Raw genomic sequence first — 14436 nt, 5'->3', positions numbered from 1 at the left:
TGGTGACACCATTATGATACGTGTGTATTTCAGAGTGAGTATATATGACTCAATCTTCCCAACTTTTCCTCATTACTAGAAATTTCGTGTTGTGTTTGCCCTCCCCATTATAAGTATTTGTGTGAAAAATATTTTCTGTATATGGCAGAGACTTTCTTTTATGAATATAAATATATGTATGTATAAAAAGCCATATTACTTCCCCAAAGGACTGGGCAAACCGTTTGTGATGTTACTTTTCCCTTCAGATTTTTTTTGACACTTATTTTTGCCTTTTTTCCAACTCCCTAACTTTAAAATCACCATTTTAAAACTATTTAACAGTGAAGTGTATAGGATGCACTAGTATTAATATAATATATTATACACATCTGCATAACTGCTATCCAGATCAAGATCTAGAACATTTTTAATTCCCCATGGTGTACCCTCTTGTGCCTTTCCACTCAGTGCTTACTTTAGAGGTAACTAGTATATGATTGACTGTTATTTATTTATACGTGCATGTTTATTTTTTAGCGTTATAATTGACAAATAGAATTGTATATTTGAAGTGCACAATGTGATGAGGTGGCATACATATACTTTTAAATGTTTATTACAAGCAGGTTAGTTAATGCATGCATTGCCCTACATAGTTAAGAATTCTTTATTTTGCGTGTGGCGAGAACCTGAGGTCTACTTTAGTATATTACTTTCTTAAATATAAGTTTTACTTGTCCTTAAACTTCATGTAATAGAATCTTCTATGTTTTACTTTTTTCTTTTGACATAATGCTGTCAGACCCGTCCATGTTTTTACATGAATTCTTGTTGTTTTCTTCATTTTCAGCTTTTTTTGAGGCAAATTGATAAATAGAATTAAAATGTTTACAGTGTACAGCATGATAGTTTGATATGTATATACATTGTGAAAGAATTCCCACCAAGTTAATTAACATATCCATCACCTCACATATTTCTGTGTGTGCACCCATAAGTTCTTCCTTAGCAAATCTCAATGATACAATATTATCAATAGTAGTCACCATGTTATACATTACATCTCAGACCTTATTTATCATGTAACTGAAAGTTTGGATACTTTTACTGCCCTTTCCCTATTTTCTCTATCCCTCTGCCCCTAGTAACCACCATTCTACTCTGTTTTATTAATTCATCTTTTTTTCCCCAAAGATTTCCACATAAAAGTGATAGTAGTTCTGTTTTTAATGTCTTGAGGAATCTTCATACTGTTTTCCATAATGTCTATACCAATTTACATTTCTACCAACATTTTATAAGATTTCCCTTTACTCCACATCCGTGCCAGCATTTATCTTTTATCTTTTGTATAATAAACATCTTGACAGGTGGAAGTGATATCTCGTTGTAGTTTTGATTTGCATTTCCTTGGTAATAGTGATGTGGAGTGCCTTTTCATGTACCTATTGCCTATTAGTATATCTTCTTTGGAAAAGTGTTGAAGCCCTTTTCCCATTTTATTTAAGTAATTTATTTATTTTAAGATTTATTTGAGAGAGAGAGAAAGCGAGGAGAGAAAGGGGCAGAGGTAGAGAAACTTCAAGAAGATGCCTGCTGAGCATGAAGCCTGACACGGGACTCCATCTCCTAACTCATGAGATCATGACCTGATCCAAAACCAAGAGCCCGAGCAGATTTGATCCAAAACCAAGATCGAGCACTTGATCCCGGACCCCAGATTACACTTGAGCTAAAGGCAGATGCTCAACCAACTGAGCCACCTCTTTTTTTTTTTTTTTTAAAGATTTATCCTTTGTCTATTTTTAAATGAGGGTTGTGGGTTTTTGTTTTTGTTTTTGTTTTTGCTATTGAATTATATGTGTGTGTATTAACCCCTTTAGGGGTTAGATATTAACCCCTTTGTCAGATATGTGGTTTGTAAATATTTTTTACCATTCTATAGGTTGCATTTTTGTTTTGTTGATGATTTCCCTTGCTGAGCAGAAGTGTTTTGAGATGTCTGGGTGGCTCAGTGGTTGAGCACCTTTAGCTCAAGGTGTAATCTGAGGTCCGGGATTGAGTCCCACATCGGGCTCCCTAGGGGGAGCCTGATTCTGCCTCTGCCTCTGTGTCTCTGCCTCTCTCTCTCCCTGTCTCTCATGAATAAATAAATAAATTTTTTTTTAAAGTGTTTTAGTTTGATGTAGTCCCACTTGTTTACTTTTGTTTTTGTTTCCTCTGCTTTTGGTGTCACATCCAAAAAAATCATTGCCAAGACTGACTTGAGGAGTTTACCCCCTGTTTTCTTCTAGTAGTTTTATAGTTTCAAGTCTACTTTCAATTCTTTAATACAGTTCGAGTTGATTTTTGTATATGGTGTAAGATAGAGGCCCCACTTCATTCTTTTGTATGTGGCTTTCCAGTTTTTTCAGCACCGTTTATTAAAGACACTATCTTTTCCCTGTTGTATATTCGTCTCCTTTGATTCTTTTGTAAGATTTTATTTATTTATTCATGAGAGACATACTCTGGGACTCTGGGATCACACCCTGAGCTAAAGGCAGACCCTCAACCACTGAGCCACTCAGGCATCCCTCTTGTCTCCTTTATTGAAAATTTATGGACATATATACTTGAATTTTTTCCTCGCCTCTATTTTGTTCCACTAATCTATGCATCTGTTTTTTGCCAATGTCATACTGTTTTGATAACTTTAACTTGATAGTACAGTTTGAAATCAGGAGGTATGATGCCTTTAGCTTTGTTCTTTTTTTTTTTTGAGATTGCTTTGGCTATTCAGGGTCTTTATGGTTTTATACAAATTTTAGGATTGTTTATTCTATTTCTTGGACCCCTAAAACATACTACACTATATGTTAACCAATTAGAATTTAAATAAAATCTTGAAAGAAAAAAAATACCATTGGAATATGTTTTTAAATTTTTATTATTGAAGTGTAGTTGACATACAATGTTATATTAGTTTCAAGTGTACAACATGATGATTCAGTAATTCTATACATTATGCAGTACTTAACACTATAAGTGTAGTTACCATCTGTCACGGTATACACATCATACAGTGTAATGACTATATTCCCTGTGCTGTACTTTTCATCCCTGTGACTTATTTTAAGTGTTTACTTCTTAATCCCTTTTACCTGCTTTAGCCTATCTTTCCACTACTCTTCCTTCTGGCAACAACCAGTTCTCTGTATTTGTACATCTGTTTCTGTTTATTTTGTTTGTTTGTTCATTTGTTTTTAGATTCTACATGTAAATGAAACCATATCACCGAATGACTTTCTGGATTTCACTCAGAAGGAACTGCCTTGTGTGTTGCTATACACTTGGTGTGCTGATGGCAGGCAGGAAGTTCAGGAGCCTTCAATGTTTCCAGATCTGTCTGGTGGTTCCTTTGTTCTTTTTGTTGCTATATAGTATTCCACAATATATCCTTTCTCTTTGCTATTTGGATTGTTTTTAGTTTGGGGCTATTATGAGTAATGCCGCTATACACATTCTTAGGCATGCTTTATGGTATACAGATGCATTAATTTCATTTTGGTGTATATTTAGATATGAGATTGCTGGGTTTTGGAGTGAATATAGGTTAAATTTTAGTTTTTTTTCTGCCAAGGGATTTTACAGAGTAGTTGTTTCAGTTTAATCTCCAACCTTTAATATAGGGGAGTTCTAGCTGTTCTACATCCTTGTCAACACTTGGTATGATTTCTCTCTTTGCAATTCTCTTGGATATGTTGTGGTATCTCATTGTGGCTTTAATATTCATTTCCTCTTTGAGGAAATGAAACTCTTTGGCTCTTTGTATCTCCTTTTTTATGAAGGATCTATTTATGTTTTCTGTCCATTTTTAAATTGCATTGTTTGTCTCTTACTAATAGGAATTCATTATATATTTTGCATATGAGCCCTTTGTTAGATGTATTGCAATAATCTCTTAATCTGTGCTTGTATCTTTACTTCTTTAGTAGTGACTTTTGATATAAAATATTTTGATAAAGTATAATTTATCAAATGTTTTTCTTGTATATTTACATATTATTTAAGAAATTTCTCCTACTCTACTCACAAAAATATTCTTCTGTATTTTCTTCTGGAAGCTTAGTTATTTCAGCTTTCACATTTAGGTCTATGATCCCTCTCAAATTAATATTTAATATGGTGTGAAATAAGAGTGAAGTTAATTATATTTATTTTTTTTCAAGATTTAATTTATTTATTCATGAGAGATAGAGAGAGAGAGGCAGAGACATAGGCAGAGGGAGAAACAGGCTTCCAGCAGGGAGTCTGATGTAGGACTTGATCCCCAGACCGGGATCACGCCCTGGGCCAAAGGCAGACACTCAATCGCTGAGCCACCCAGGTGACCCTAATTATATTTTTCATATGGATATCCAGTTGTTCCAATACTTAATTATAGTGGCACTTTGGTTGTAAATCAAGTGACCGTATATATTATCACTACCCTCAGATTTGACAGTGATCTCCATACGTATCCTACTTATATATCTTTTCATTAGGGTATATACGCAGGACTACAATAATGACTAAAATTTTCTGGTCTTGCTAGTTGAACTTAATAGTTGAATTACTTCTTTCTTTCTTAATAGAAAAGAGTATAGGCAGTTTGAACCCATACCCTTCTATCTCTGACCTTTCTGTTTCATTTATTTTTTTTTCTTTGAAATTGTTCATTTTTCATTTGGAAGCTCACTTTTTACTTAATAAATAAAAATAATTGTTCACTGCTGGCCTTCTATAAATTTTGCATGGTTACTTTTATATTTAAATACAAAACTTGAGAATTTGAGTGTTTTTAAGTTTTTTTTTTAATTTTTTATTTATTTATGATAGTCACACAGAGAGAGAGAGAGAGAGAGAGAGGCAGAGACACAGGCAGAGGGAGAAGCAGGCACCATGCACCGGGAGCCCGACGTGGGACTCGATCCCGGGTCTCCAGGATCACGCCCTGGGCCAAAGGCAGGCGCCAAACCTCTGCGCCACCCAGGGATCCCTGTTTTTAAGTTTTCAATACTCACATATTTTGAACAAGGTATTTGATATGCTCAGTTTCACCTAAATTACCATGATTTGTTTTACCTCCAGATTATATATGTCACAAATGCAACAGGAACTTAATTACTCAGGAAAAAATAATTTGAAAATAAAATTATTTGAAGAACTGAGATAAGAGATGGCCAGTTGGATGGTTTGTTCAGTCATTGGGTGTTTTTTTCACCAGAGGCTACAACCTTACAGAGCTTGTGATAAGGGATTTTGTCATGTGAGTTTTGCTTCTTTATAGACTAAATTTTGTGAGCTTGATTCTCAGATTCAGATGATTGGGATGAGCTCTCATCAGTTCCTTGTCTTCCCACTCTTGTTTTAATTTTATACTCTGTTATTTGGTATGCTTCTAGGTACTTTGAGGAATATATTTAAATAGCTCTCCATGTATTTTCTTTCTGCCAAGAAGGTAATGATAATCTGGACAGCCCAAAGCAAGAATGTGTCACCTGATGTCTGAGGAGAGGAATTACCTTCAAATTTTAATACTTCTGGTAACAAGGTATTTGTTAGTTGATTAGTTGATTGGGAGTAAGGCTTTCTTAATTTCCTTTTTTTATTTTTATTTATTTATTTATTTATTTTAAAGAATTTGATTTTTTTTATTTATGTTAGTCACAGAGAGAGAGAGAGAGAGAGAGAGAGAGGCAGAGACACAGGCAGAGGGAGGAGAAGCAGGCTCCATGCACCGGGAACCCGACGTGGGATTCGATCCCGGGTCTCCAGGATCGCGCCCTGGGCCAAAGGCAGGCGCTAAACCGCTGCACCACCCAGGGATCCCCCAATTTCCTTTTTTTAAAAAAACATTTTATTTATTTATTCATGAGAGACACAGAGAGAGAGAGAGGCAGAGACACAGGCAGAGGGAGAAGCAGGCTCCATGCAGAGAGCTCGATGTGGGACTCAATCCTGGGTCTCCAGGATCATGCCCTGGGCTAAAGGCGGCGCTAAACAGCTGAGCCACCTGGGCTGCCCTGGTTTTTCTAATTTCCTATGTGAAGAAGTGTCTTAAAATTAACTATGCTTTCCAGTTTTTTGTTGTGATTTATGAATTTTCAGATTTGTGTTTTGTTATGTAGGTATATCCATTCCTGGTCTCAGAAAGTAAAGTTTCAGGGAGAAAGTGAGGGGAAACTGTTATATAATATTTGGTCATTTATGTTCATTTTTAAAACTTCGGCGGTTAGGCAAAGAATATTTCCATGGAGCTGATATGTTAACAAGATTGGGTAGATATCCATAGAATTTTTTAAAATAAGTTGGTCGAGAAATTAGATTAGAGAAAGAGATGTACAAGAGTGTACATATCAGTGGACCATATAGGAAGTACCACCAAGAATTTAGACCAGTCCTCATTACCTATCAAGAGCTTTGGCATTTGGTTTGCATTCTTTCCACAGTGACTTAGGACATCATCCTGGGTCATCTGTTTTAATTCTTCCATCTCAACTTCTATAAATTTTATTCTGACTCCATTCTCTTTCAGCAATCCTTTCACATAGTCTTTTGTTACTATGAGAACTTTTATACCTCTGAATATTATATTTCATTGTCCTACTCTGACTTTAACCTTCTAGCTTTCTCACTCCCTAACTTAATACACCTTGTTCTCTGTTTAATCTCACCAAGACCTTTAAATCTTGACATCTTTACTTTCTCTATCAGTCCTTTCTTTGCTGAACCTGAAATTCATCATCACTCTTTAGAAGATTTTCTCACCATTGTCCTCTTTGTCTTTCAGATGCCCATCCCTGTATCAGAATTGCAGTTTCTATGTTTCCATGGTCAGGTTGCTGAATCTACCTGAAGGAAATGACATATTTTCCAGATTGTTGCCATTTCGTATTTATGGTACCCATATTCATCCGGGCTCTTAATGTTGCTGTTTTCTTTCCTCTTTTTTCTTTTTCCTTCTCTTTTTTCTTCTTTTTCTTTTCCTTTTCCTTCTAAGAATGTATTTTTACGTAATCTCTACACTTAACATGGGGCTCAGCCCCATAGCTCTGAGATCAAAAGTTGCATATTCCACTGACTGAGCCGGCCAGGCACCCTCAGTGCTGCTCTTTAATGATCCAAAGATTTCCTGCCTGAGGAAGGAATTCTTTTGCCTGGACCTACAAGGTTTAGAGAAAAACACCTTGAAGAACTGGAAAAGGATTTTTTTGTGAGAGCCCATATAGGAATAAGGATAGAGTTTTCCTGAAAGGAGACACTCTTGTTTGGTGTGTCAGAGTAGTTAACAAATACAAGAACCTAGACTCCTCAAATGCCTCTGCAATACTGTTCCTCAGGGTGTCCAGAGTATCAAGAGTGAGAATGGCAGAAAACTAAGTTTCCCCCCACCCACCTCAACACTTGCCTGCATATCTGCACCAGTTCTCAATTCCTGGTTCCTTTTCTTATTAAGAGCTCAATTTTTGTTTTTGTAATCTCCTATCTTCCTCATTTCTCCAATATCTTCCAGTGGTTGATAACCTCCTTTCATTGCTTTGACATTAAAAATGGGGAAAAGGTATGAGAAAGAAAAGTTAGAAAAGTCATTGTCTTAAGTTTAGTAAGACTACGTACTTAAGTGAGAATTTCTGCATACAGAACAGAATGTCTTCTCATCCTAAAATCTAATTTATACATATCTTATTGATCACAGTAATATTTCCATAAGTGTATAGAAATTGTTAAAGTATAATTGACATAATTTAAGGTGTGTGTTTGGAAATTATAAGCTATTGTGAAAATATGCTGAATAAAGTAATGTGAAAAGTACTAATGTCTTGCTAAAAGTTTTCATTGATTCTCCAGAGAGGCCTATGGCCTAAGTAATTAGTTGTGGATGGTTTATGTGGCTCTTGTACAAGCATGTGACTCTAAATACAGGTTATGTTAGTATCTTCTTTCAGTCAGCTCCTTTGTTTCAATTTTGAATTTACTATGCAATTTAAGAATATGAAATACTTCCGATGAGTGAATATCCTGTTTCATTGATGGTGTAATGTCTGGTTTGCTTGGAAGGTGTATACCTCATGATAATACATTGCTGTCTTGGTACTAATCAGCCTGAAACGGCAAGAACAGTTTTCTTCAGGACCGGATAATCCTTGAAATTCTGGGTCTGCATTATCTCTAACTCATTTAAAGTAATTAAAGTGACATTCTAACCAACTCTTTATAAACTATATTACACTAGTTTTTATAGTTGAGTGTAGGACAAAGTGTTTTTGAGAGGAGGTCAAAGAAATAGCAATGAGAAAGATTAAGGGAATGAAAATATGTGCTTTGCTATTGTCAGGCTAAGCCATAGCTCTATTTCTCACCTCATATGCAGGGTAAGGATAGTATATTAGAAGATTGGTGGAGAAACAAACTGTCATTTATTTTGGGGATTGCTTAGCATCTAGATAGGGAGAATGAGAAAGGAGAAATAGGAAAATTTTATCAAGGGTACAGGAAGGCAGTGGGAATGAAGTGGAAATGAGAATAAAAATGTGCTATTTTGTATGGAGAATGTAGATTAGCAAAAGAATTTAAGGCTAAGAGTCGGTCAGTCTTATGTCATATATATAAATATAAAGGATCTATTTTGTATTACAGAGAATGTTAATAAAGTGTTTGATGTTTGTACATTCTGTGTTTAAACAAACGATTTGGAAATCTTCTGACTATGCACTTTTGAATAATTGATATTCAGAATACATTTTGTTATCTATGAAGATGTTTGGTGGAGTTGATTTGCATTAAAACATTCTTGATTCTCAGTAAGAGAAATACACAGATGCACAAAACAGTTAATTATCTTTCTTTTAAAATAAATGTCAAGAGAAACATTTAAAAGTAAGATAAAATATAGTGCTTAAAGAAAATTCCATCTCAGAATTCAAAATATTTTATAATTATACACAGGGTAATGTAATTTTATATATTTTAATGTATATGTTAAAGATCTTATGGAATCTTTTTTTAAAAAAATTCTTCAGACATCATTGCTTTTTCAAATGGACTCAGACTTCTTTCTTTCGTTTCCTATAGGTCTAGGATATCTATTAAAATATTTGATCTGTATTTGTAATATTTAGAATTTATTTGTGTTTATCTTATTTTCTCACTTTGTAGTTTTGTTTTTTAAAGATTTTTTTATTTATTCATGATAGACAGAGAGAGAGAGAGAGGGGCACAGAGAGGCAGAGACACAGGCAGAGGGAGAAGCAGGCTCCATGCCGGACCCCGATCAAGTCCCGGGACTTGATCCCGGGACTCCTGGATCGCGCCCTGGGCCAAAGGCAGGCGCTGAACCCCTGAGCCACCCAGGGTTTTTTAGCTGGCAGAAGTACTTCTTTTGCTTTGAGTAGTTCAGTAGAGTCCAATTAACAGGGGCAGTGTTGATGTAGGGTAATGTAACCCAGAGCTATCATTGCATATTAAAAGGACATTGTGTCCTAGAACCCAGTTACTAATAAATAAGGTATACTTATACATAAGTATAGTTATAAGACCTAATGGAGATGAGTAGCATTTGTTTAGCTGTTACCCATAAGTATAATACATATAAAAATGATTCATTTGTCATTGTTATCTTACCAGTTAATAAGATATTTTGTAAATAAATATTATCAAAATAGGGTAACATGAAATTTTTCTATGCAGAGATGATCTGATATTCATTTTGAATATGAAAATATAAGTATTATGTCTTTAGAAACCTTGTCATTCAGAAAGTCATGTTAACTGTTTTTATTGCTGTTAATAATAGGTTGAGGTTAGGCTCCTCTGGTTGTAAACCTTCCATATTCTCCCTTTTACTTTGTAGTGAGAGACAAGGGACCCAACAGGACAATTTAAATGATTAGGACTTACTTAGAAATGGGAGAATGGAAAATTAGCTTCTAATAGATGAATTGGAGGTCCCATCTTCCTCCAAAATTAATTGGCTAGTAACAACTAGCTGGTTAATGTTTTTAAGCTGTTTTTCTAATTTTCCTGTACCCCAGCTGTTTGTATATCCATTGTATTTGTAGAGATCTGTTAGCTGATGTGAGAGATTGAGAATCAGTCTGAGTTAAAATGATATTTATTACTGGAGTGCTTGGGTGGCTCAGTTAAGCATCTGCCTTCAGCTCAGGTCGTGATCTCAGGGAGTCTGCTTCTCTCTCTCTCTCTCTGCCCCTCTCTCCATTTGCACACGCTCTCTCTCTCTCTCAAATAAATAAAGTCTTTAAAAAAATAATATTTAGGGGATCCCTGGGTGGCGCAGCAGTTTGGCGCCTGCCTTTGGCCCAGGGCGTGATCCTGGAGACCCGGGGTCGAGTCCCACGTCGGGCTCCCGGTGCATGGAGCCTGCTTCTCCCTCTGCCTGTGTCTCTGCCTCTCTCTCTCTCTCTCTCTGTCTCTGTATGACTATCATAAATAAATAAAAAAATTTAAAAAAACCCTTTAAAAATAATATTTATTACTATCTTAAAATTCTTTACCCAGTATTGTTTCTTGGCCTTTTGGCTAAGATAAAGTGTAAAACTTTTTACCTACCATATCCTTTGTTAATATATTTGGGGGAAAAGATGAAAAAATTAATTTTCTAAGAAGGAAAGTAGAAATTTATCCTATTTGTGTTATTTTTATTCTTGGGGAAAAAAGAATTATTGAAAAATATCATAAAACTATTTTATTTCTACTTCCTGAAATTTTTAATTATTTTCAGTCAGGATATAGAAAAAGAAAACAGTATAAGGCTTTGGTAAATATTTACTTAATTTTCCATTACCTAGATGATCTTTTCCCCCCTAAATCTGCTCCTCCTTTAGTGTTTCCCATAAACCAAGAATCTTCGATTGAAACCCTGGGACTTGTTCTTGATTTTTTTTTTTTCCTTACCACGTATATATAATCTATCAACTAAGTCCTCTGGACTTTACATTCCAAACATGTCTTTAATCTATCTGCTTCTCTTCATCTTCTCTACCATCCTAGTATAACCATTATCATTTATTTAGACGACTGCAAGAGCCTCATAAGTGGTGTCTATGCTTTCACTCTTGCTTTCTTATATACCACTGGATTATCCTGACAGTATTCGGAATGATCTTTAAAAACTTCCCTGCTAATAAAACTAACCAGTATACTAAGCAGCCAATTTATTATTTGATAAACTTGAAAATAAAGAGAATCAAGTATTTATCCTTTTCTTACACTGTGGAGCATATGGTTGACAAAGGAGGTTTTTCCTTTACTGAAAAAGGAAACTGAAGTATTTCAGTTGATAGGTAAAGAAGGAATTATAGAATTATAATATCAATATTTTATACCCTTCTCATTAAGTATTATAGTAGGATAATTATTGCTAACTGCTAATATATGCATGTAGAGAGAACATATTATATGCCTCCCAGTTGGAGTACATAACATGAACTATGGAGTAGTTTTGCTAGAAATTTGAACTTGAGTCTGGTTAAACATTCAGATCTACCTATCAGTTTATAGGAAATACAGAAGACAGAGGAACATGTTAAATGACACTATAAGGATACCATCAGGAAATCTGGAGTGTGGAAAATCCTATAGGACAAATAACCCAGTTTTTTTTTTCCAACAAATTGTAAGAAGAAAAAAGTGAAGGAATCATAATCTATAGATTAAAAGACCAAGAAACTTATTATCTGCAACATCTGGACCTTATTTGGGTTTGATTTGAACTAGTGAGCTTTAGAAAAAGTTAATACACAGAAAAATTTGGACACTGGCTAGGGAGTTGGTAATTTTAATGAATTATTCTTGAACATAAAGATTTAATGATAGTAATGTTGATAGGGGTTATATTTGCAAGAAGAGTCCTTATCTTTTAGTGATATATAGTAAAATGTATACGATGAAATGTATATGATGAAATGATACAATATCTGAGGAATAGGTAAGAATGAGTAAAGGTACAAATTAAACAAGACTGGCCATGAATTGATAATTGTTGAAACTGAATGATAAATATATATGGATCTATTTTGCTCTGTTCTCTTTTTTCATACACATTTAAACTTCCTATAATTAAATTTAAAACAAAAAGCCGGGATCCCTGGGTGGCGCAGCGGTTTGGCGCCTGCCTTTGGCCCAGGGCACGATCCTGGAGACCCGGGATCGAATCCCACATCGGGCTTCCGGTGCATGGAGCCTGCTTCTCCCTCTGCCTGTGTCTCTGCCTCTCTCTCTCTCTGTATGACTATCATAAATAAATAATAATAAAAAAAAAAAAATAAAATAAAACAAAAAGCCTTTGCACTTAGACTCTAATTCAAACTCTTTATTTTAACAGATTCTACCCAATCTGACCTCTACTTAGCCCATATCTAGCATGTTCACCTTTGCTCACATTACATTTGTTTTTTTCCTTTTCCTCAGATACCCCAAATTCATTCCTACCTTAGAGCCTTTGAACTTGATCTTCTATCTGGACCCTTCGTCCCCTAGATCATCAGTGTCTGTCCCCTGTTGGCATTCAGGTCTCATTTTATTTTTATTTTTTCAGGCTTCATTTTAATGTCATCCTAGAACAGCTACCTGTGACAATCATTTAATCTAGTTTTATTTTCATTGGAGCACTTACCCTGATTTGACATTTTCTCTTGTATTTATTTGTTTATTCATTGTTTCCACCCATTAGAGTATAAACTACAGGTGGGTGGTAGTCAAGTAAGACTTGACTCTCTTGTTCATTTTTAAATTTCCAGGACTTTACCAACAAATAGATGGCAAATATGATTGGTACTCAATAAATGTTTTTTTTGAGGGCAGCCCAAGTGGCTCAGTGGTTTAGTGCCACCTTCAGCCCAGGCATGATCCTGGAGTCCCAGGATTGAGTCCCACATCAGGCTCCCTGCATGGAGCCTGCTTCTCCCTCTGCCTGTCTCTGCCTCTCTCTCTTTCTTTCTCTCTCTCTCTTTCTCTCTTATGAATAAATAAAAAAATCCTTTTTTTTTTTAAATAAAAAAATCTTTAAAAAATAAAAAAATAAATTTTTTAGGGTGAATCAATTAAATGTTTATGAAGCTATTGAATGCTAAGAAAATTACCATTATTAATCTTTTACTTTTAGAATATCAACAGTATATAGTATTGTTGCCTAGTGAAAGTATTTAAAATTCAACTGGCATTTTCATTTATAAGTGTTTTCAAAGGCTCATGTGCAAGAGAATTAGCTTTGTAGCAAAGCTTCAGAAAGATTTTTGAAAATTCACAAAATGTCAAATTTTCTGTTAGCATTTGTTTAAAAATATTTGTATTTTGGGTAATGTCACATTTTGTCTAAGAGCTGTTTTTTGTATCTACATAAGTAGAGGTTAAAATTTGTGATATGTGTTTATATATGTGATATGAAAATTTGGCATACATTTCTTGGTTCATGTGAATGATAATGAAACACTTATAATTATATCTTCCATCAAGAAGGCACTGAGAATTACTTTATAGATAAATGCATTAGAGGAGATGAAACTGTAAAATTATTGAGATCTTCTCTTTATAGAAAAAAAAAAACATAGAAGGGGCACCTGGGTGGCTCAGTTGGTTAAACATCTGACTCTTGATTTTGTCTCACGTCATGATCTCGGGATCATGAGATTGAGCCCACATTGGGCTCCATGATCAGCACAGTGTCTACTTGATATTCTCTCTCTCCTTTTGCCTCCTTCCCTCCCCCTCTTCAGCTCTCTCTTGGTCTCTCTCTAAAATAAGTAAATAAAATCTTTAAAACAAAACAAAACAAAACAAAAAAAACCCCAAAGAAATAATATATTTGTTTTCAAATATATGTATGTAAGATATATAAACAAATATATGTATGTATGATATATAAATACATAAATAAATCTAAGTAAGTATTGTCATTCAACATAATGGCTTTTGGGAAGTTGTTTATAATGTTTATTAGAATAAAATGATGTGTTTCACTGACAAAATAATTTTCCTGTAATATTTATTAGAGATACATATGTGATGCAGGCTGGTGGATTCCCTCCATGTGTCCTCAGGAAGCTTTCTCTCCACAGCACAGTATGTGCTGCATAGTTGGGCTCATTTAGGCCATGGCAGAGGTTGTTCCTTTCATCATTATCCATGTAGCATATGGGAATTGTAGATCATGGCCTTTCCACCAGAAATATGCCATTATCTGCTTCTCTTCTTCACTGTATTCTATTAAATGGTACAAATCTGGGAACTTCTTCAGATTTGGCTCTGTGCCAAGACGCATTTTATTTTAAGTGGATTTGCTTGTTTGTTCTTTTACTCATTTCCTCATTTAAGTCTGTTTTCAACACAGGTTTATTGTGGCTTGTCATGTGGAAAACACGAGCTTAGAGATTGTAAGGAATTATAGAGATTGAACAAAGCATAATATATTTACTC

The 14436-nt window shown here is 34.8% G+C and overlaps 1 protein-coding gene across 1 annotated transcript in view; it reads left to right on the top strand.

The window, feature by feature from the left end:
• NUBPL (nucleotide binding protein like) overlaps window positions 1-14436 on the top strand; it is a 216033-nt gene that overhangs the window by 134023 nt on the left and 67574 nt on the right. The gene's annotated exons all lie outside the window — the stretch shown is intronic.

Source organism: Vulpes lagopus, chromosome 6 (assembly GCF_018345385.1).
Source record: "Vulpes lagopus strain Blue_001 chromosome 6, ASM1834538v1, whole genome shotgun sequence".
NCBI lineage: Eukaryota > Metazoa > Chordata > Mammalia > Carnivora > Canidae > Vulpes > Vulpes lagopus.
Note: the sequence above shows the minus strand (reverse complement) of the source record. Positions and strands in the feature narration are given on the sequence as shown.